This window comes from Aegilops tauschii, chromosome 6, assembly GCF_002575655.3.
Source record: "Aegilops tauschii subsp. strangulata cultivar AL8/78 chromosome 6, Aet v6.0, whole genome shotgun sequence".
Lineage (NCBI taxonomy): Eukaryota > Viridiplantae > Streptophyta > Magnoliopsida > Poales > Poaceae > Aegilops > Aegilops tauschii.
This window is the reverse complement of record NC_053040.3, coordinates 46,442,392-46,464,806: the sequence shown is the minus strand read 5'-3', so window position 1 is coordinate 46,464,806 and position 22,415 is coordinate 46,442,392.

Below are 22,415 nucleotides of genomic sequence, written 5' to 3'. Positions count from 1 at the left end.
ATGTGTTTTTTTTTTCAAAATCTGCATGTAAAACTGAAATAGTCAGTCATAAAGAATATCCTCAAGACCATGTGTTTCTTGGATTTCTGTAATGATGATGGAACATTATAAAGCATTGTACTCCAGTGTGTTTGAAGGATACAAAAAATTTAGCAACTTCTCTGATTTTATAAAGTTGTTCTTATATGGGTGAAACTTCACTTGTTTTTAGGCTAGTGCAGGGTGTTGCTTTATTGTGATGCCTTTGAATTACTTGTGATCACATTGAGAAAGACTTGCAAAGATGATGATCATCTTTTACAGAAAACAATTTCTGTAAACACGTCAGTAACTTTGCTAGTTTGCTGGGTTTTGTCTCCGACCATTGTGTCGTGATGAATTTGCAGGTACCCCGAGAGGCCCTTGAGTTTGCTGGAATGTCGATTAACTTCCATTCCGGCAAATTCGGGTACTCCATATGTCCTATTTTCAGCAAAGGTCATGCTGAAATTTTCCATGAATTTTAGCATGACTTTGCTAAAAATAGGACATATGGGGTACTTGTGACTAATGCATGGGCCGGGGTATCTTAGTACTTAGTTAAGTAGGATCAACTGCCCCGCCATTCTTGCTGCATTAAACCATAGGTGGCAATAGAGCCAAGTGATTAGGCCCAACTTAGAATTCTCCTTAGCATCGATAAACCCTAGATGATAAACCCAACATAGGTGGCAATAGAGCCAAGTGATTAGGGCCAAGTGATTAGGCCCAACCTAGGGTGCCTCGGCATCGATAAACCCTAAATGATGAAAACTTAACTTAGCATTTAGGGTGCCTCGGCGTCGACAAACCCTAAATGATGAAACCTTGGCTTCTATAGAGTGCCTCGGTGTCGATGAGAACCTAAATGATGTGCGCTTAGGCTTTTAGGGTGCCTCGGCATCGACAAACCCTAAATGATAAAAGCTTAGCTTTTAGGATGCCTCGGTGTCGACAAACCCTAGATGATGAGACCATGATCTTGTTCCTTGACAATAACCAACTTTTTGACCAAACTTTTTTCCTATTTAGAGCGAAACATGGCCCACAACGATGAGGCCGGCGGTTCGGGCGGCAAGCAATTCTGGGAGCTGTCCCAGGAGATGGAGGAAGAACCTCACCGCTATGAGGACGCCGCGGAAGACACCGAGCCTGACTACACAACCCCTAGTGGCGTCGGGGATGACACCACTGATGGTGCCGCCGAGGATGCAACCACTGATGATGCCGGCGCACGCACAGATGGCAGCCAACCGAAGAGGCAACGGAAGGACCGGCGCCCGAACGTGCTCGGCACCATCAAGGAGGAATTTACTGAAGTGAACTCCGACGGGCATCCAACGGCGCCCAAACATGTAGTCAAGGGGTACTTGGTTCAGCTCGGGTGCATTCTCCGGAGCACCTTCTCGATCAACACCGAGAACCTAAGGCATAAGGACCGAGGGAATTTGCGCAGCCTCCTCTTCACGAAGCTGCACGAACGATACAAGTTCCCCGCTGAGTTTGCAAACACACGCCTCTTAGGGAATAAAGTGAACAGTGCCACCCTCACGAGGATGAGCATGGCCCTGTCTACATGGAGAAGCACGGTGAATGCAATGATTGAAAAAGGTGATAGTTATGACAAGATCAAGGCGAAATATCCTTTGATGAGCGAAGATGACTACAAGGAGTTCAAGATCAAGTGCGAGAGCAGCGCAACCTCCGAATCAAGTCAGTGGGGGAAAGAAATGCGGGAGTTGAACTTAGGGGTCTACCAACTCGGTCCCGGCGGTTACAGAGTGGCGGAGCCTATATGGGACAAGGAGGACGCGGAGCGTGCCGAGCAAGGCCTACCGCCCCGCTTCGAGAAATTACTTGACAAGCAGACCAGGAACTTTGTCAGGGCCCGGTACAAGGAGGACCCGGTAACAAAGGAGCTTACCACGGATCCGAAGACCAGGGCGCTTGAGCTTGTTCTGGTAAGGAATACACCCCCGCGTAATTAGCTCCATATGGTTCCATTCTAATTAATGAAGCCAAATTTCTAAATGGTTAACATTCCTTCTGCAGGAGGCTGAAAGCAGTAGCGCGGGGTCGTCTCAGAGCTCCCCTTTTGACACCCCTTTAAATAGGGCGTTGAACGTAATGAAAAACAAGGATAAGCTCAGTAAGCCGTCGTCAGCTGGTCGTGTGGCCGGCAAAGGCTTGTCCACAAAATGGTCGTCATACTATACCGCTGGTGGGCGGAAGGAGAAAAAGACCAGCTCGGAAAGCCAGTCGCGCGAGGTTCAAGAACTCAAGGCACAAGTGGCGCGGATTCCGGAGATTGTCCAAGAGCAAGTGCAACAACTGGGAACGACGCTCACTGCCATTGTGCCTACCTTGATTCAGGGGCTGACGACGTGGATTGCGGGCGGCCAACAGGGGCCTCCCCGGTTCCCAGCTTCACGGCCAACAACTCGCACAACGCGCAGGCAGCGCCATTGGTGTCTCCGGCGGAGGCGGTATTCGTGTCTCCGGCGGAGGCGGTATTCGTGTCTCCGGCGCTGGCACGGGCATTGGAGCTTAATGCACCCGGGTGTACGCCGGCCGGCACCTCGCCAGCAAGCGGCCCCTCCGTCAGTTGCACGTGCACGCCCGCCGTTGGTGGTGCCTTGACATTAGCCGAGCTCGACGGCATCACGGTAACTAAGCCTCTCGGCCGATGACTTCATCTCCTTGCCTTTGACTGGGCATCCCTGACGCCCTACATGTTTTCGCAGGGCGCCACCGATGTTCCTTGCACTCTCCTGCACTTCGTGGGCGGCGAGTTGGTCGATGTCGTCAAGGGCAGAATCGTTCAACCAGGCAACCGCGTATTCCACGGTAATCCGCTGCCACCCACCTTGTATAGGGTTGAACTGGTTTGGGTGCTGCCAGGCTGCGACGAGTTGTTACCTCCGATTCGACCCGCTGGGGCCGACGAAGATGATGTGATGACCCTCAGCGCCTGTGTAAGCTGGCCCCTACTTTGGCCGAAGAGCCAGATTCGTTTGGGGGCGGGGGACACCACCCCACAGACAAGACCGCCAGTCGTGCCAGCGCCAAGCCATGGCAAGAACGCCGCAACGCTACCGGACATGCCGGACATCCCTATGGCACAGGATCCGGACATGCATATGGCACAGGATCCGGACGACGACGACAACGACGGCGGTACATTTTCCAACGTCGATAAGTACTTTGCCGAACATGGGTACGGTGACGAGTTCTGCGGGCCTCCTTCTCAAGAACCCAACCCTCAAAAAGACGACCGCGATCTAGCTGGTACGGCGGAGAAACCCAATTGCAACAGGCGTCGTCTGGCGTTCAGTTCTCAGGAGACTCCTCCAGCTGGTGCCTTCACCGAGCCTCAGATAGCTGAGGTGCCAAATATTATCAGCCCCAACACGCTCAAGAAGGCGGTCTGTGAGCAGAACTCGATCCCATTATAGCAGATCAGGAAGAAGGGACGGAAACGAAAGACTAACAAGGGCGCCAGTGCGAGCCAGCCAGCACCGAGTACGATCCATGCTCAGGACGGGCCACCTTCACCTAAGGATATCTCGAGGAGGGTGCATGTGGCGGGTAGGCCGATGCTACCGACAAATATGCTCAATGCTGCAACCGGTGCTATGCGGAGTCTGCATGACAGTGTTCTTTCTTTGGAGAAGCGGCGTCTCAGAGAGAATGATGTGGCATACCTGGTTTTCGTGGCCAAGGTGCCAGAGGGCAAGGGCTTTGTGGATAGCGCCGTCGGGGGTACGATCGTCCTACGGTTTCATGACATCTTTGCTATGCTTAACCTTCATCCGCTGCACTACACCTTTGTTCGGCTGTTTTCGCTGAGTATGGAGATGCGGATCATTAGAGACAAGACCCCGGACATTGTGATAGTCGACCCCTTCTACATGCGTGCCAAGATCTTGGGCAGCGCTGGGGACCGGCAAGTTGCGAGTTCACACCTCGAAGGCGTCATTCTGGCAAACCCAGATAAGGATAACTTCCTCGTGCCTTACTTTCCCGAGTAAGTCATCTCCTAACCGCCCTGTAACATATGATTTCTTAGATTTCGATCGTTCTTTTTGTTCTAACATTCCGTGTTCTGTGCAGTGACACACATTGCACACTCATCCTCTTAAGCCCGAAATATTCCATGGCCACGTATTTCGATCCGGACCATGACTCTACACAAATATCAAGAAAGTTCTTGATGATGCTCTCCCCGGCTACACCGCATCTGGAGGCACCTTTAAGAGGCCAGTTCGTAGGTACGGCAGGCACGTGTTCACCCATAATACGACGTTCCCCTGCGTCAAGCAGCCGCCTGGCGGTCAGAAGGATGCCTACTACGCCCTCCATCACATGCGGGCGATCGTGCGGGACCATAATCACCTTCTGCTACCAAATAATCTCAAAGATTGGGCCGCAAGCTTGGCGGCAATCCAGGACGCGGACATCCGACAAGAATTCTTTCGCATCCAGTCGGAGTTTGCAGAAATCATCCATCAAGATGTCCTTCATACCTCGGGGCAGTTCTACCTCAAATTTCAACCGTCCAACAGCGCGATAGACACAACGCTACAAATGCTGGCTGACAACGCCCACGACTTCATGACCATCACGACAGACGGCGGCTTCATCCACGCTCCGGTCCCATGAGTCGAGTCGAAAGTAGTGATGCTATGTGTAGTTCTGAAACATTGATTAGCTCATGTTGTAATTAAACTTTAATGAACTTGTATGTCTCTTTGGTTTGGACAGTCGTTCAACTTACATGTAATCGATGCTATTTGTTAGTAGGACCATGAATCGTGCTATTAATGTCTTGCTTTTCTCTTCCGATCCTTTTGTTGCATACTTATATATTGCTTATGTATTCTCTGTTGTTTGGCTAGTGCATAGAGATGCCGTCGTATGTCGTGTACAAGGGTAAGGTTCCCGGAGTCTACGACGACTGGGAGGAGTGTCGGAGACAGGTTCACCGTTTCAGTGGTAACAGTTACAAAGGGTACACCACTAGGGCGGAGGCGGAATCTAGATACGCGCGCTATCTAGCGGGAGAGAGGAGGGAGCGTTGGAGGAACCGGATGAAGACCAGTTTCATCGCGATGATGCTCATCGTGATAACCGCAGCTCTCTTCTATGTGATGGTAGTTTAGATGATCGATATCGACTTGTAATGTGAAGACAAACTCGCTACTCGCGGTCTCGAGACTTGTAATGTTCTATGTTTGTTCGGTCTTTTGAATTCGGAGACTAATATGATGAATTGTATTCAGAGACTAATCTTCTATTGTATTCGATGAATCTGCTGTTGCTGTGTGGTGCTGCTTATATTCTGTCCAATAATATATTTTGTAATCTGTGCAAAAATCAGAAAAGAAAAAAAATCCCTAATATACATACTAATGGCGCATCACGCCAACGTGCGCCATTAGTATGCCAAAGGATACTAATGGCGCATCACACCGCAGTGCGCCATTAGTATGCCAGAGGATACTAATGGCGCATCACCCAGTAGTGCGCCATTAGTATGTCGAAGGATACTGATGGCGCATCACGCCGTAGTGCGCCATTAGTATGGCAAAGCACATGGGTATATATGGCCCCCTGGGAGGCATACTAATGGCGCACCGTGGCCTATACTAATGGCGCACTGCCTGGTGCGCCATTAGTATACCAGATACTAATGGCGCACCAGCGGTGCGCCATTAGTAAAAAATACTAGTGGCATGGTGCTAGTGGCGCACCAGTAGTGCGCCGTTAGTAGGCAAAACTGGTGCGCCACTAGTAAGCCTTTTTCTAGTAGTGGTGGAACCATGTTTTACGGACGCATTTGTCTGAAATGTGAGGGGGGGGGGGGGTTACAATTCTACCCCTGCCTTTAGGCTTCTTGGCTTGGGTCTGTGTACTGAGGGTCGGGGATAGTAGAGTAACTTTGCTTCTCCCCAAATAGTGGGCGGGAGCGATTTCGGGCGAGGAGGGCGTGTTTTGAAATATAGTGGTCGCGAGCGATTTCGGGCGAGGAGAGCGTGTTTTGAAATAGTGGGCGCGAGCTATTTCGGGCGAGGAGAGCGTGTTTTGCCGACCATGGTTTATGAATTATTCGGCACATGTCATTTCGGCCGAGGAGATGGCGCGCTTGGATGAAGTTACGAACCTACCCTCGATGTACAATGGGCCAATTAATGCGTCTCCCACATAGGACAGTAATTTCGCGTCTTCCATTTATTTGCTCGGGCGAATTCCGCCGAGCAGAGGATGTTTAACGGTTCGCTCACAATTTGGGAGAACGAGCATCCACGTCTACCTTACCAAGTCGATTAGAATCAAATTTTGAAATATTAGCTTGCCACTTCTTTTTTAGATGGAGAGATGATGCTCGGGAGTAATGTGTTTTTACATGCTCGTTGCTAGCGATTTACTATATGACAAATAGTTGACCCACTCAAAAACGGGAATCAAACCCAAAATGAAATATCTCGATTCAATGAAAGAGCTCGTTCACCAGGTCAAAATAGTGAACTAAATCCAAAATTGAACACCTCAATCGAATAGCATGTTGTACAGTGTTATAGTACTCCATGAACATGTTGAAAGTAAAATTAATGAACTTGTTTGATATACGCATATATCCGTTCATGTGTGGATTGCAGACAACATGTTCTCCAATTTAAATATTTGAATGCAGGTTTATATTGAAACATGGTTTATATGAGTCTTTGATGCACAAAACGCGAACTCCCCCTCTCCCGGACTCCTGCTCTTTCTCTCTCTCTCGACGACAATCTTCAATTCTGTCGCATGTATCCAACACACAAACCTTGTTGGTCCCTCTCATTTTCTCTCCATCTCTCTCTTTCTCTCTCTCTCTCTCTCTCTCTCTCTCTCTCTCTCTCTCTCTCTTTGTGTGTGTGCGTGGGGGGGGGGGGTCTTTCTAGTTCGCATGCATATATATTCCATCTATAGATTTCTCTCGCACACTATGTATGATTCTCTAGTCCAAGCTAGATATCTTGGGTGCACTCATCGTACGCACACAAATTCCTTGGCTCGTTGCCCGTAACTCTCTCACGCACCACTCTGTCATCTCGGAGCTCTTCCCCCCTCTCTCAAACTCTCCATCTACCCGGGTCACACATACACATGCATATCTCACTCGCACTCGATAGGTCCATCTAAAACTCTATCTCTCTCCCTCGTTCTCTCTCCATCTCACACGCACACACACACAATCTCATGCCTAGCTAGCCATGTTTGATGGTCTCTCACTCAATTGTAGGCACACGCAGTCCCCCCTATATGTATATGACTAGCTAATCTTAGTCTCCATCACAAACATGTGCATGGTCTATCTCTATTTCTCTCGGGGCAGCTTTATATCGCGCACGCACCTCCCTCGATCTCCCACCCATATAGTCCCCTCACGATCTCGAGGGGGTCTCTCCATCACAAACACACCCTCTCGCCCTCCCCATGCGTCCATGTTCTCCATGTGTCCCTCTCGACCTTTGTTCCTTGTTGGCCAGACCTCTATTGGACATGTGCTCTAGGGGTGTCTCTCTCCGTTGCAAACAATCACAGACTAGCTATCTTCGTGTATCTCCTCGCCTCGCTTTTCTATCTCGGAGATGCATGCGTGATATGTGAGGGAGTCCTGGATTAGGGGGTCCTCGGACAACCGGACTATATCCTTTGTCCGGACTGTTAGACTATGAAGATACAAGATTGAAGACTTCGTCCCGTGTCCGGATGGGACTCTCCTTGGCGTGGAAGCCAAGCTTGGCAATACGGATATGTAGATCTCCTCCCTTGTAACCGACTCTGTGTAACCCTAGCCCCCTCCGATGTCTATATAAACCGGAGGGTTTAGTCTGTAGGACAACAACAATCATACCATAGGCTAGCTTCTAGGGTTTAGCCTCTACGATCTCGTGGTAGATCAACTCTTGTAATACTCATATCATCAAGATCAATCAAGCAGGAAGTAGGGTATTACCTCCATCGAGAGGGCCCGAACCTGGGTAAACATTGTGTCCCCCGCCTCCTGTTACCATCCGCCTTAGACGCACAGTTTGGGACCCCCTACCCGAGATCTGTCGGTTTTGACACCGACATTGGTGCTTTCATTGAGAGTTCCACTGTGCCGTCACGGTAAGGCCTGATGGCTCCTTCGTTCATCGGCAATGATGCGATCCATGGTGAGGCTTTCCTCCCCGGACAGATCTTCGTGTTCGGTGGCTTCGTACTGCGGGCTAACTCGCTTGGCCATCTGGAGCAGATCGATAGCTACGCCCCTGGCCATCAGGTCAGGTTTGGAAACTCGAACTATACTGCCGACATCCGCGGAGACTTGATCTTCGACGGATTCGAGCCCATGTCAGGTGCGCCGCACAATCACGACAAGCATGATTTAGCTCTGCCGTCGGACTGTGTTCGGGAGATCACACCTGCAACTACTCCGGCCCTCAATCCGGAACAAATCGCGCCATCTGTGGACGGGTGGATGGACCCCGCCATGGAGGCCGCACACTCAGTGGCAATAGCACCGAATACTGACTTCACCTCCTACGAGACCCGTGTTGCCGAACCGTTGGATTCGTCCCCGGCCACGGACTTCGAGCCGCTTGTGTCCGTGCCCATCGAATCTGATTGGGCGCCGATCATGGAGTTTACCTCCGCGGATATCTTTCAGCACTCGCCTTTTGGCGATGTGCTAAATTCATTAAGGTCTCTCTCCCTGTCAGGAGAGCCTTGGCTGAACTATGTCCGGCTAGAATGGGATACGGACAACGAAGAAATTCACGACCCACCCACCACCCACTTAGTAGCCACCGTCGACGATTTAACCGACATGCTCGATTTCGACTCCGAAGACATCAACGGCATGGACGACGATGCAGGAGAGGAACAGGAACCATCGCCCACAGGGCGCTGGACAGCCACTTCATCACATGACATATACATGGTGGATACACCCAAAGAAAACAATGACGAGGAACGGAAGGATGCAACGAAGGATAGCTCCCTCGAGAAGCAACCAAAGCGTCGGCGTAGGCGCCGCTCCAAATCCCGCCTCGGCAAAAACAGCGATAACAGCGCAAGAGAAAATAACACCCCAGTCGACTCCAGAGGAAACAACGACCACATTGACCCAGCGGCAGAGCAGGATGAACCAGCAAACGGCGAACATAGTACGGATCCGCTGTCCGAACACGGCGACGCCGAGGATAAAGCTCATCAACCTCCCTCCGGAGAGGAAAACAGTCCGGACGAGGATGCACACATCATCCCGGAAAGGCACTTGGAACAAGAGAACCTCCGCAGAAGGCTTATCGCCACCGCGAGGGGTCTGAAGAAGCAGAAGCAAAGGCTTAAGGCCGCGCAGAATACGCTCAACAGTAGATGGAACGAAGTGCTCGACAATGAAGAAAAGTATGGTGGTAGTTACCACACAAAGAGCTATCCAAAGCGCAAGCTGTTGCCTGAATTTGATGATGAGGCCTTAAATCCCACACAACCGAAAAATAAAATGGCCGACCGGTTGGATCAACCACCTTGTGGCCGCGATATAGCGGCTAACAAGGCCGCACATAAGTCAGCACACGATTCACGTGAGGACTTGCATCAGAAGACCAGCGCGACCAGATCCATCTACGGATCAAGGAAACGCGCTCCAGCGCACAACCAAAACCAAACACTACAACCGTGAGAACGCCACGACACATCCAAATACAGGGGTGCCACACACCCCCTATGTTTCACCGATGAGGTGCTGGACCATGAATTTCCAGAAGGATTCAAACCAGTGAACATAGAGGCATACGACAGAACCACAGACCCTGGGGTCTGGATTGAGGACTTTATCCTCCATATCCATATGGCTCGCGGAGACGATCTCCACGCCATCAAGTACTTGCCCCTCAAGCTGAAAGGACCAGCTCGGCACTGGTTGAAAAGCCTCCCCGCAAACTCAATTGGAAGTTGGGAGGAGCTTGAGGATGCTTTTCGGGCTAATTTTCAAGGACCTACGTCCGACCTCCGGATGCAGACGATTTAAGTCATATAATTCAACAGCCCGGAGAGTCAGCCCGAAAGCTTTGGAACCGATTTCTCACTAAGAAGAACCAAATCATCGACTCCCCAGACGCCGAAGCCTTAGCAGCTTTCAAACACAGCGTCCGAGATGAATGGCTCGCCAGACACCTCGGCCAAGAAAAACCGAGAACAATGGCAGCCCTGACAAGCCTCATGACCCGCTTTTGCGCGGGCGAAGACAGCTGGCTAGCCCGTAGTAGCACCAGCGACCCAGGCACATCCGAAGTCAGGGATGGCAATGGAAAACCATGACGCAGTAAAAGCAAGCGTCGAAATAAAGAAGACAACCCAGATAACACGGCGGTAAACGCCGGATTCAGGGGCTCTCGACCGGGTCAGCGGAAAAAGCCTTTCAAAGGTAGCAGAGATGAACCGTGCAGCCTAAACAAGATTCTAGACAAACTATGTCAGATTCATGGCACCAACGATAAACCTGCAAATCACACCCATAGAGCATGCTGGGTCTTCAAGCAGGCCGGTAAGCTAAACGGCGAACACAAGGGGAGGGAGACACCAAGTGAAGACGAGGACGAGCCTCGCCAGCAAAGCACCGGGGGACAGAAAAAATTCCCACCTAAGGTCAAAACAGTGAACATGATCCACATGACGAAGAGGAGAAGCAAACATGCACTCCGAGACACACGCGCCGTAGAGCCCGTCACCCCTAAGTTCAACCCCTGGTTGGCCTGCTCGATCACTTTTTATCGCAGGGATCACCTGACATGCATCCGGCACGAAGGATTGGCTGCCTTGATGTTAGACCCAATAATAAACGGATACCATCTCACACGAGTACTTATGGACGGCGGCAGTAGTCTTAATCTGATATATCAGGACACAGTCCGCAAAATGGGGATAGACCCGACAAAAATCAACCACAGTAATACTACCTTCAAGGGAGTAATACCAGGCCCAGAGGCCCGCAGCGCGGGCTCTCTAATACTAGAGGTTGTATTCGGTTCTCCCGACAACTTCCGAAGCGAAAAGTTAACCTTCGACATCGCTCCATTCCGAAGTGGCGATCAAGCACTACTCGGAAGAGCAGCTTTTGCTCGTTTTAATGCAGTACCACATTACGCTTCTCTCAAGCTCAAGATGCCCGGTCCACGTGGCATCATCACAATTAGCGGAAATATTGAACGTTCCTTACGCGCGGAAGAATGTCCGACGGCTTTAACAGCCGAACACTAAACGACCCCTCCATCCAGAATAAATGATCGGTCGTCAAGACCGCGGACACGGCTAGACGAGTCCGGCGCATTACTAGCTATAACAGTTTAGATAAAATCGAGATTGGTTTGATGGTTATACCCCCATAGGCGGTACCAGGGGCTTCCCGCGTGTAAACAGGGCTAGTTCGGCTCAACTTTACTTATCTTGAATTTTCATGGTTTATCGAGAATAACCAATTTTTCGCACGACAACTTTCACCTAAGTTCTTCTCTTTTACAGACGACAATCGTGCTACACCCTTCCAGGATACGGCACAATGGAGACACAGGCGCAGACGTGCAGCAGGGACCCGCTCAAAGGTTTCTTTTCAGATTAAGACCCTGTGTAAACCTTTTTTTACTGTCTCTTGTTGTTCACATCCTCCGGTTACTCAGTATAACCGAGAGTGATGCTCACGTTATTGGCATTTCGCCATGTCAGAACGATGCACGTACCTGGACACTCAGGGATAATTATCAAGGGCGTTATTCAGCCCGGCATATGTTGTAAAGACCGAATACCTTAGTGCGTGTTCGGCATCGTGAGTTTGGCCTTATATGCATCAGCTCCGAATCATGGCTTTGGTCAAATGTTGGGTTTGCCCGGCTCCCGTGTTTTGCTACCTTACGTTCCGGTCTATCGGCTATGGTGGCACCGGGAGAACTACTGTGATTGTGCCCTGGTTCATCCGGATGAGCACCTCAGTAGAGAAAGCCGTAAACTGACTGTCATGATAAAGCGCGAGACTGGTCAACCACTCGATGAGTTAGCGGAATCTTCGGGATTCCTCCGAATTAACGAAGGGCCGTTTCCCGGTTATGTATGTACGCGCCCCGTATTCGGATGAGCGCGGAGGTACTAGGGGCTATATAGTAGTCCCACCGTCAAACTCCTATGGCTAAGTGAAAGTGTTAAAGCAATATAGTCCGATTGCCTCGTTCGCTGCGCTATCACCTCCTTAATGGACCAAGACGTTGGATCAAGTGTGAATACGCGTTTTTTGCGAACACCCCTGCATTATATGCGTGGGGGCTGAAGCCGACGACTGCAAACTTTCAGGTTATATACATATATACATAAACGGCCGCACAAGAGGCATCATAATACTTTCAGGCAAAAGTATAAACACAGCCTTTATAATTTAATAAACATTGTTCTTACAATGGGAATACATGTCACTAGAACATAATATTCTTCGAGCACTGAGCCTCTATTAAACGAGTGCCTTCAAGGACTTCTTCAAAGTAGTGCTCGGCCGATACTCGGCCCACGACCGAACTCTGGGTCGCAATAGCGGTGGCCTCCATCTCTGCCCAGTATGTCTTGACACGGGCAAGAGCCATCCGTGCACCCTCTATGCACGCCAGCCTCTTCATAGCGTCGATGCACGGCACAACACCAAGGAACTGTTGCACTGAACTAAAATAACTATTCGGCCTTGGGCCTTCCGGCCACAGATGATCCACAACAGACCTCATGGCAAGCCCGGACAACCTATGGAGCTTGGCCCACTCGGCCATTCACTCATTCAATAGCAGCGGACGCACTGGAACATTGAACTGTGACGAGAACAGCTTTTCCACTTCTCGATCTTTTTGATCTTTGAAAAACTCGGCCCTATCAGCAGCACTTGCTGCCAAATCCACGTATGCGTCTGCAGAAGTCCATAGTTGATCAAGAGGGGCATACTTAGGATCTCCGAGATTTGTCCGCAACAAAAAGGGCTTCCCAGCCGCGATATCCCCGGCTTGACGCAGCTCCTCCTTCGCCGCTCTAATTTTAGAGCGGGCGTCCTTGGCCGCTACCATGGCCTTCTCGAGGTCCGTCATCTTCGTTCGATTTTCCTTTTCAAGAAGCTCGTAACGGTCGGCGGCATCTTTCAACTCAACAGCCATCTTGGCTATTTCTTCCTTGCTTTGGCAATGCGCAGCTTGTTCGGCTCTCAGCTCTTCGACCGCCTTTAGAGCGGCCGCATCACTCTTCCTGGTTTGTTCCTTGGCTCGGGCAAGTTCCGCCCGAAGGGTCTCCACGACGGCGGCCCCATCTACAGTCACAACATATTAAAGATACTAGCATCATGCTCCTCTTAATATGTGTTGATCACCGGAGAAAACGCATACCCTGTGCCTCGTCAAGCCGCTTGTTTACAAGCACGATGTCGGCATCTGCCGCATCAAGTTGCCGCTTCAGCTCGGCAAACTCACCAGTCCGGCTAGCCACCGAACCTCCAGCCACCTGCACATGAAGGCGGCCTGATTATTACCTGGGACTATGATCCTCTGTTTGCCGCCGTTCTCGACAGCAACCAGAGTCTCAGGGGCTACTATCTGCATAGGGCACACCTAGCGTGTGCGGTACCGTAAAAAACATATAGTATTTCACGTACCTCAAAGCCTTTCAGCAGACTCATAAAGGCTTCATGCAACCCGCTTTCGGCGGATGAAATCCTCTCAACCACCGTGCCCATTAGAGCACGATGCGTTTCCGAGACAGCCGCTTGCTCCAGAAGATTCATCAGTGCGTCCGATCGCACACCAGACGGTTCCGCACTCTTTCTGCGGCACTCCTTAGGAGTCGAATACTCGAGACTTTCGGGAGGCCGAAGGGTTACCCCCTGGCCTTGGCGAATCAGGAGAAATCCTCCGTGACGACACCTCAGGGTCACCTGCTTCACGAGGCAGGGAGGCACGGGGGAGGTGTTTCGCTCTCCATCATCTCCGAAAGAAGATCCCCCGAAGACGAACTCTGTTGAGAAGGGCTACGATCCAAACTACAAGAGGCACGCTTTAGTTATCGTTCTGGGAAACGGAGCAGGATATGTTTACTAAGAAGTACTTTTGTTTACTTACAGCTCGGTAGAGGGCTGGTCCCCTTGCGGGTACTGTGCGGTAAGGATGCCCTCTGGGGTAGGACCCTCCGACAAAGGATTCTTCCCTCGCTTGGAGACCATTACTTCCAAGTCTTCAGAGGCAGTCCTCTTCCTTCCCTGGGGAGAGGGAATTTTAGATTCTTCCCCCCGGTTATCCTCCTTCAAGGAGGCACTGATTCCCCCGGTTTGGATGAATAGTGAGTGAGGCTCTCCCCTCGGCCTCTTTATTCCTCCCTTTACCTTCCCCTGATGGCGCTTGATAAGGCGCAAGCTCAAGCATCCTAGCTAGTATAGGATCCGGTGAGCCCTCGGGAAGGGGGGACGGACACCTGATCATCTTCGCCTTTTTTATCCAGTCCTGGTCAAAAGGCGATTTTTAGAATGATGTTGTGATAAATTAAAAGATAACGTGTTTGGCCACAGAATTACTTACTTGAGTGTCTGGACGATTGCAGTTCAGACCCGCATCCTCGGAGGTGTCCGGACATTCTATTTGTGATTCGAAGAACGATCTGTACATCTCTTCGAGCGTCATGCCGAAGAAGTGCTGAATAGTTCGCGGTCCTTCCGGGTTGAACTCCCACATACGGAGAGGTCGACGTTTGCAAGACAGGGCTCGATGAACTAGCATAACTTGCATTACCAACAAGGCCGACATCTCTCTCGTGGAGGTCTCGGATGCGACTCTGCAATGTCGGCACATCATTTACTGGCCCCCAGTCCAGCCCCTTATTGACCCATGATGCCCGTTGTGGCGGGGGGCCCGAGCGGAAGGCAGTGGCGGCTACCCACTTGGTACCCCGGGGAGCTGTGATATAAAACCACTCCCGTTGCCATAAACTGGACACCTCCGGGAAGGAACCCTTTGGCCATGGAACATCGGCGCCTTTGCTTATTACGGCACCTCCGCACTCTGCATGTCGCCCCTCAATCATCTTAGGCTTCACATTAAAGGTCTTGAGACATAAGCTGAAGTGTGGGGTATTGCAGAGGAAGGCTTCACACACGACGATGAACGACGAAATGTGAAGGATGGAATCTGGAGCCAGATCATGGAAATCAAGCCCGTAGTAGAACATGAGCCCTCTGACAAAGGGATCTAGACTGAAACCTAGCCCTTGGAGGAAGTGGGAGACGAATACGACACGCTCGCCAGGTTCGGGAGTAGGAATGACCTGCCCTCGAGCAGGCAACCTGTGCGAGATTAAGGCGGTCAAATACCTAGCCTCTCTTAGCTTCTTTATGTCCTCCTCTGTGATGGAGGAGGGCACCCACCGACCTTGAAGGTTGGATCCGGACATGATTGTAGGTCCGAAGCGCCTAGCCTGAACCTTGGGTGTTGGAACTCCAGGTGGGGGGAGGATTCGATTAAGCACGAGAGGAAGGAGACAGGCCTAGGCCTCTTTATAAAGGGGATGAATATCAAGCGTCCTCCGCGTGGCCGTTTGGGACTTGCCTGAATCGAGGAGTCATACCAACGGGCACGATTGGGTTACCTATACCCGTATTGAAGAGAATCCCGTGAAAGAAGGGACACGATCTCTGCTTTGACAGGACGTGCCAATGAAAACCGCCTCGCAACACGTGTAGTGGCAGGCTCGGAAAAACGGTTTGTCATGACCAGACCACGGCAATACGTCACATTATGAAAAGCGGTCGGCAGATTGGATTTGTGGAAATATTATTCTCTCTACGGTGGTATGTGGAATTTGTTTTGCAGAGCCGGACACTATCCTTGTGTTCAAAATCTTCTATGGAGTATTCGGAGGAGGAACCCGCCTTGCAATGCCGAAGACAATCTTCACGCCGGACACATCGTCATTGAAGCCTGGTTCAGGGGCTACTGAGGGAGTCCTGGATTAGGGGGTCCTCGGACAGCCGGACTATATCCCTTGTCCGGACTGTTGGACTACGAAGATACAAGATTGAAGACTTCGTCCCGTGTCCGGATGGGACTCTCCTTGGCGTGGAAGGCAAGCTTGGCAATACGGATATGTAGATCTCCTCCCTTGTAACCGACTCTGTGTAACCCTAGCCCCCTCCAGTGTCTATATAAACCGGAGGGTTTAGTCCATAGGACAACAACAATCATACCATAGGCTAGCTTCTAGGGTTTAGCCTCTACGATCTCGTGGTAGATCGACTCTTGTAATACTCATATCATCAAGATCAAGCAAGCAGGAAGTAGGGTATTACCTCCATCGAGAGGGCCCGAACTTGGGTAAACATTGTGTCCCCCGCCTCCTGTTACCATCCGCCTTAGACGCACAGTTCGGGACCCCCTACCCGAGATCCGCCGGTTTTGACACCGACAATATGTTCGCTTAAGAAACGAAAAAACACACACTCTCTCTAATTTATCGTTTGTTGTCACTTTCTCTTTCACACACATACTCTTTTTGCACACTTACTCATTCTCCTTCACACGCACTTGATCCCTCTCGACTTAGGCACTCTCCTCGGTCCATAGCATATTGATTTATTGAAAAGTCAAACATCACAAAGTTTGACCATGTACGTGGAGAAAAACAATTACATCTAGAACGACAAACATATACCATTAGATTCACCATGAGATGTAGTTTCGTATGATGTATCTTTGGTATTGAAGATATAAATAACATTTGTGTAAACCTGATCAATGTTTCCAAAGTTTGACTTCTAAAAAAATTACATGCACTGCATTATCGAGCGGATGGAATATCTCTTTCCCCCTCTCAGCTATCTGACGCACCACTCAGCCTTATCGGGGCTCCTCAATCTCTCTCGAACTTTATATCTCCCTGGTTCACACATACACATGTCTCGCTCGCGCTATACATATAGACCCATCCAACACTCTCCGCCCTTGTTCTCTCTCTCTCTCTATGTGACATGCACCCCCCTAATAAGTACCATAATCCCTCACTCCATCATAGGCGCAAGCACTCCCCCCTAAGTATGATTATCTCTCACTAGCCATCAGGAACACACATATTGTCTCCTTCCATCCATACGTCTATCTCGATATCTCTCGGGGTATCTTCTATCGCACACACACCTTGTCACTCGATCTCCCACCCGTGTAGTCCCATCACGATCTCCAGGGGATCTCTCTATGACAAACATACACTCTCTCCTCTGCATGTCTGTATTTTCTCCGTACGTCTCTCTCGACCACTCTCCCTTGTTTGTCAGACCCTCTTGGCCACGTGCTATGGGTCTTGCTCTCTCGGTTGCAAACAACCACACACTATCTCCTCACCTTGCTTCCGTTGTCGAAGATGCATGTGTGATATGTTTGCATAAGACACACACGTTTTTTCTCGACTTTTATCGAGTGTTGTCCATGTCTCTTTCACACACGCACACACACTTTTTTCACTCACTCTATCTATTTCACTCTCTCTCTCTCTCTAGTTAGGGACTCTCTCACGTCCATAAGCATATGGTTGTTTTGAAAAGTCAAACCTCAGAAAAGTTTGACCAGGTATATGTGGAGAAAAACATTTACATCTGTAAAGATCATTAGATTCATCACAACATGTACTTACTTCACACTATCATTTATCTTTGGTATTGTATATATAAGTAATTTCTTTATAAACTTGGTCAAAGTTTCAAAAGTTTGACTTTTTAAAAAATGTTGGAACTACATTATCGAACGGAGGGAGTAGCTCTTTCTCTCTCCCCCTCTGCTATCTCTCACGGGCCTCCCCTCTCACACGAACACTCTATACCGACGGATTATACGCTCACTGTGTCAGCGTATAGCTCCGTATATTGTTTAGTTGACCGGTCAACCAGTCCACATGCTGCCTTGTCAGCTCGTGTTCTGTATCTTCGTGCTCTGGCCCATCTGGCAGTGGGTTAAAATAAGTAAACTAGAGGCCCATCTGACACGTGGTGAAGTAAACAAAGTTGAAACCACTCGGGGTAGCACCCCGCACGCTAGTAAATTGAGGGCCCATTGAGGACACACTTCTTCCGCGTGGAGGACGCACTCGCGCACAATTCACCACTGCACATCGGCATGCACAGAAGGACGCACTCGCGCACACCCAGCACACAACACACACCACCACACGTGTACACCGGCGTCGCTGCCGGTTGTGATGGACGGCGAGGCCGCCAACAAGCGGAGGCAGCTCGAGCCAAAGCAGCATCCGGCGAGCCTGGACTTCATCAGCAGCCTCCCCGATGACATGCTGCTCGTCATCATTGGCCTCCTCCCCACCAAATCTGTCGTGCCGACCGCCCTGCTCTCCCGGCGGTGGCGCCCCCTCTGGCGCCGCGTCCCCCTCAACCTCACCGTTGACAGCTGCCTCTGCGACGGGGATTGCAAACACATGGCCGCAGTCTCCAAGATCCTTTCATCGCACCCTGGGCCAGCCAGACGCCTTGACATCCGCATGTTCAGTACCAACTGCAAGTTCCAACCCAAGTTCGACGAGTGGTTCTTATCCCCCGCCCTAGATCAGCACAAGGAGCTCAGCTTTGAAGCTGGACGATGTCGCTCTCTGCCGCCGTCTGCGCTCCGCCTCGCGCCAACGCCACGCCACGCCAGCTTCAGCTCCTGCTATCTTCCCCAGATTAATGCCGCGCCCGCCCTTCTTCTCCCTCAACTCAAGCAACTCGACCTCTTCGACGTTTTGATCTCGAAGAAGGCTATGGAGCACCTCCTCCGCAGCTGTACTGCGCTCGAGTACCTTCGTCTTGAGCAGATCCATGGGTTCATTAGCGTCCACATCGCCTCGACGAATCTCCGATGGATTTATGTGTCTTGCTGGCCCCGCAACAAGACATCAACTGGGAAGAGATCACTCCAGCTGTTCCACGTTATGGTAATTGAGAATGCGCCTTTCCTTGAGAGATTGCTTGTATCGGATCTAGAAGGTCCAACAAAAATCAGGGTCATTGACGCGCCGAAATTGACAACGTTGGTGCACTCGTCTGCCAAATTCTCCGAGCTCTTTATTGGATCCGTAATCGTTCAGGTACAACACTCTTCTTCTTCTCCGTCTTCTTGAAATTCACATTTTTAAATTTCTTCTTGATGTATTTACGACCGTCTTCCAGAAAATGATTCCCACTCTATGCGCACAGTGAAGATCTTGGCAATAAAATCTATCGGCCCCAATCTGGATCAAGTTGTTTGATTCCTTACATGCTTTCCGCGCACGGAGAAGCTACTCATCGAGGTGAAACTTCTTTCCTATTAGTAAACGGTAATCACAACGTAGCTCAAATTTTTCGTAATTTTCCCAAATTACGATGACAAGTGTAGTGTTCAAAACTGCATCTACGCACTGCACCGGAAGAAATGTTTTTAGTATTTTTTCTCACGTGATCACCTGCATCGTTTTTTTGTTGTACTACTATAGTAGCCTAGGCTAGTCATAGTGGAAAGTAACTTAGACTACTCCAGTAACTCTATGGTTACCCTAAGAGCAAGTACTACCTCCGTCCTGGTTTACTCTTCCTATTTTGTAGTATCGAAATTTGACCATAGATTTAACTGACAAAATGTTAATGCATGTCACTAAGAACTATATCGTTGGATTTGTATTTGAACATAATTTCAAATGGTGTAAATTTTAGTGACATGCATTGGCATTTCCTTACATAAATATATGGTCAAAATTTTATACTAAATAAGAGGTAGTACAAAAGTGGGCTATAACGGCCCTCCACTATGTAGGCCAAAACACATGCCAAATTCACTTGTGATGCATTTGGCATTGATGCCCCTCCATTGCTCACCCGGTGCCCCAATCTGGATCACCTACTTTGCTATGGTGCCAAATTAACTCACGCAATGAAAAAACACTTGCGTGGGAGAGAGAGAGGAATGAAGCAATAAAAAAACACTTGTTTGGGAGAGTGAGAGGCTGCTGTAGTTGGTTTGATTGATTTGTTTATACATGTGGGTCTGTGTGCACAGCGGTGCCAAGTCTCTCACATCGCGAGAGCGGTGCCAAAATCTTTTGATTTGACATCGATGCGTATTATGTGGCATACTTTTGCGAAATATGGCACGACCACATAGTGGAAGGCAACAAATGCCCAAGCTCTTCACCTACTCCTAGGTAAATGAGAGGAAAGAGAAAGAGGGAGAGAGAGAGAGTGAAAAAATATCACTAGCCAGCCAACCCTATCGTATGAGCGAATGATATTGGTACCTCTTGATGACACGGCAATCTTATACAGCTAGCTGCTCTAATATGTTCTCTTCTTTTATAGATAAAAAAAGACCCGAAAGTGAAAAATGTGCTGCACTATAACAATCTCATCGAATGCCTTGATCTCCATCTTACAGAAATTGATTTGATCGACTACCGAGGCAGCACATCTGAGATTAAATTGGCCAGGTTCTTTGTTCTGGAGGCAAGTGTGCTCAAGGTAATGAGGTTTGGCGTTCTCTGGCGCAACAATGAATGGCGTGCTGATCACCGCAAGCGTCTAAGCCTAATTGACAAAGTCTCCGCAGAAGCTGAATTTGTTTTTGAAACATCAAGTGGCAGAGACTCGAAAACTTATTTGCCCATTGGTGACTTGTCAGGGCGGTGGATTTTAGTTTGTACGATAATGCTGCATCCACCTAAAGTAACGAAAGTTCTTACGTAAACTTCCTAGTAATTCCCTCTTCGTAGGTGCAGCATTACTCCTAACATTTGTAATATCAGTTTGAAACTTGTAATATTGCCGTGTCCTATTCCCGCGTTTTCAAAATCCTGTGAGTCAAACAGGTCCTGAGTTGCTGATGGTGTTGTGCCTGCCATCTTTCACCAATAGCCGTCGGATCTAGATCTGAAGCATAGAAACCAAACTTCTCCAGTTTTGCAAAAAGATGCCCACACTTGTTCCCTATTTACAAACAACTCCTTGTCTCTCACAATCAGCCTTATCTCCTCCCCACCACATCTAGAAGGCCATGGAAAAATCTGGCGCGATGGCCGCTGCCGGCGCCGTCCACCCCCCAATCTTGGTGTTCCGTGCAATGCACGGGCATCTACGCATGGGAAATTATGTCGAATACGTCTAGTTGTAAGCAGGCTAGGTCTACAACCATGATGATAGTGACTGCAGACGGTGAGGCTGACTATGGTATGCCGAACACGTCGCCTATACTCAGGTGTCATCTCCGTCGTAGGGTCTTGTCACTTCACTGTGAGGAGCCGCACGTAATAATTTGACCAACGGGTAGTACAGTGCTACTACATTGGTAGTACTACTACTACTAGTACTAGCACCACCGTCTGGATTTAGTAGTACTACCACGTCCATCTGGATTTAGTATTTGACTAGCAATATCTAGTAATGCATGTCACAAAAATTGTACTACCCCCTCTGTAAATAAATACATGGTGTATTGTTTTATTCCTATCGGCGAGATAACTTAATGTCTTTTTGCTACTTAATAGGATTACATGCAATGAACTAACCACTGCATGTGATGTTTGGTAGTCTCAAGTCATTGAAAGCATGCACGGGCACGGAGGGGGACGCAACTTCATTGACTTACTGCACCTGCCTTTGGGTGTATGACACGTGGGCCCAACAGGTGGCTGGCCAACCTGTCATACAGCCAAAGGCATGTGCAGTAGAGGGGCGAGGATTAGATGGCCAGCACACACATGAATTCAACGCAGTCTGCACTTCTCATATAAAGGTTCCCGCCAGTCCAATCTAAGAAATCCTACGCACCTACGCACCCAAGGGCAAGAGTGATCACTCCAATTGCAAGATCAGTTGAGTAGAAGCTAGACCCATGGAGGTGATGAGCGCGAGCATCAGCCGGCAGTGCCAGATGGTCCACGACACCGGCCTACGGTCCGGCACCAAGGAACGTCTCCAGGTAGTGCTTGAGGCCGCCAGGGCGAGGGGCCGCTTGGACGACAGCTTCGTCTCCTTGTTCGACGAGGTCCTCGTCGGCTTCCTCGACAAGTTCACCGTCGTCAAGAAGCTCGCGGACGACCTTGACGTACGCCTCCAGCCCACGTGCCCAGGCTCTGCGATGCCTGCCACCCTCAACGGCCTCTATGGTGACAACCTCTTCGACGCACTGGTGGCCCTGCGACTGCCCGCCGTCGCGCCGGAGAATGTCCACCTCGAGGTCGCGCTCGCCGCGCAGCGCCTGGCGCAGCAAGACACCATCGACATAATCACCCACGTCTACGTGCAAATCGTCCACAAGGAGTACTACATGCAAGAGGAGGACGATAGGACGCTGGCC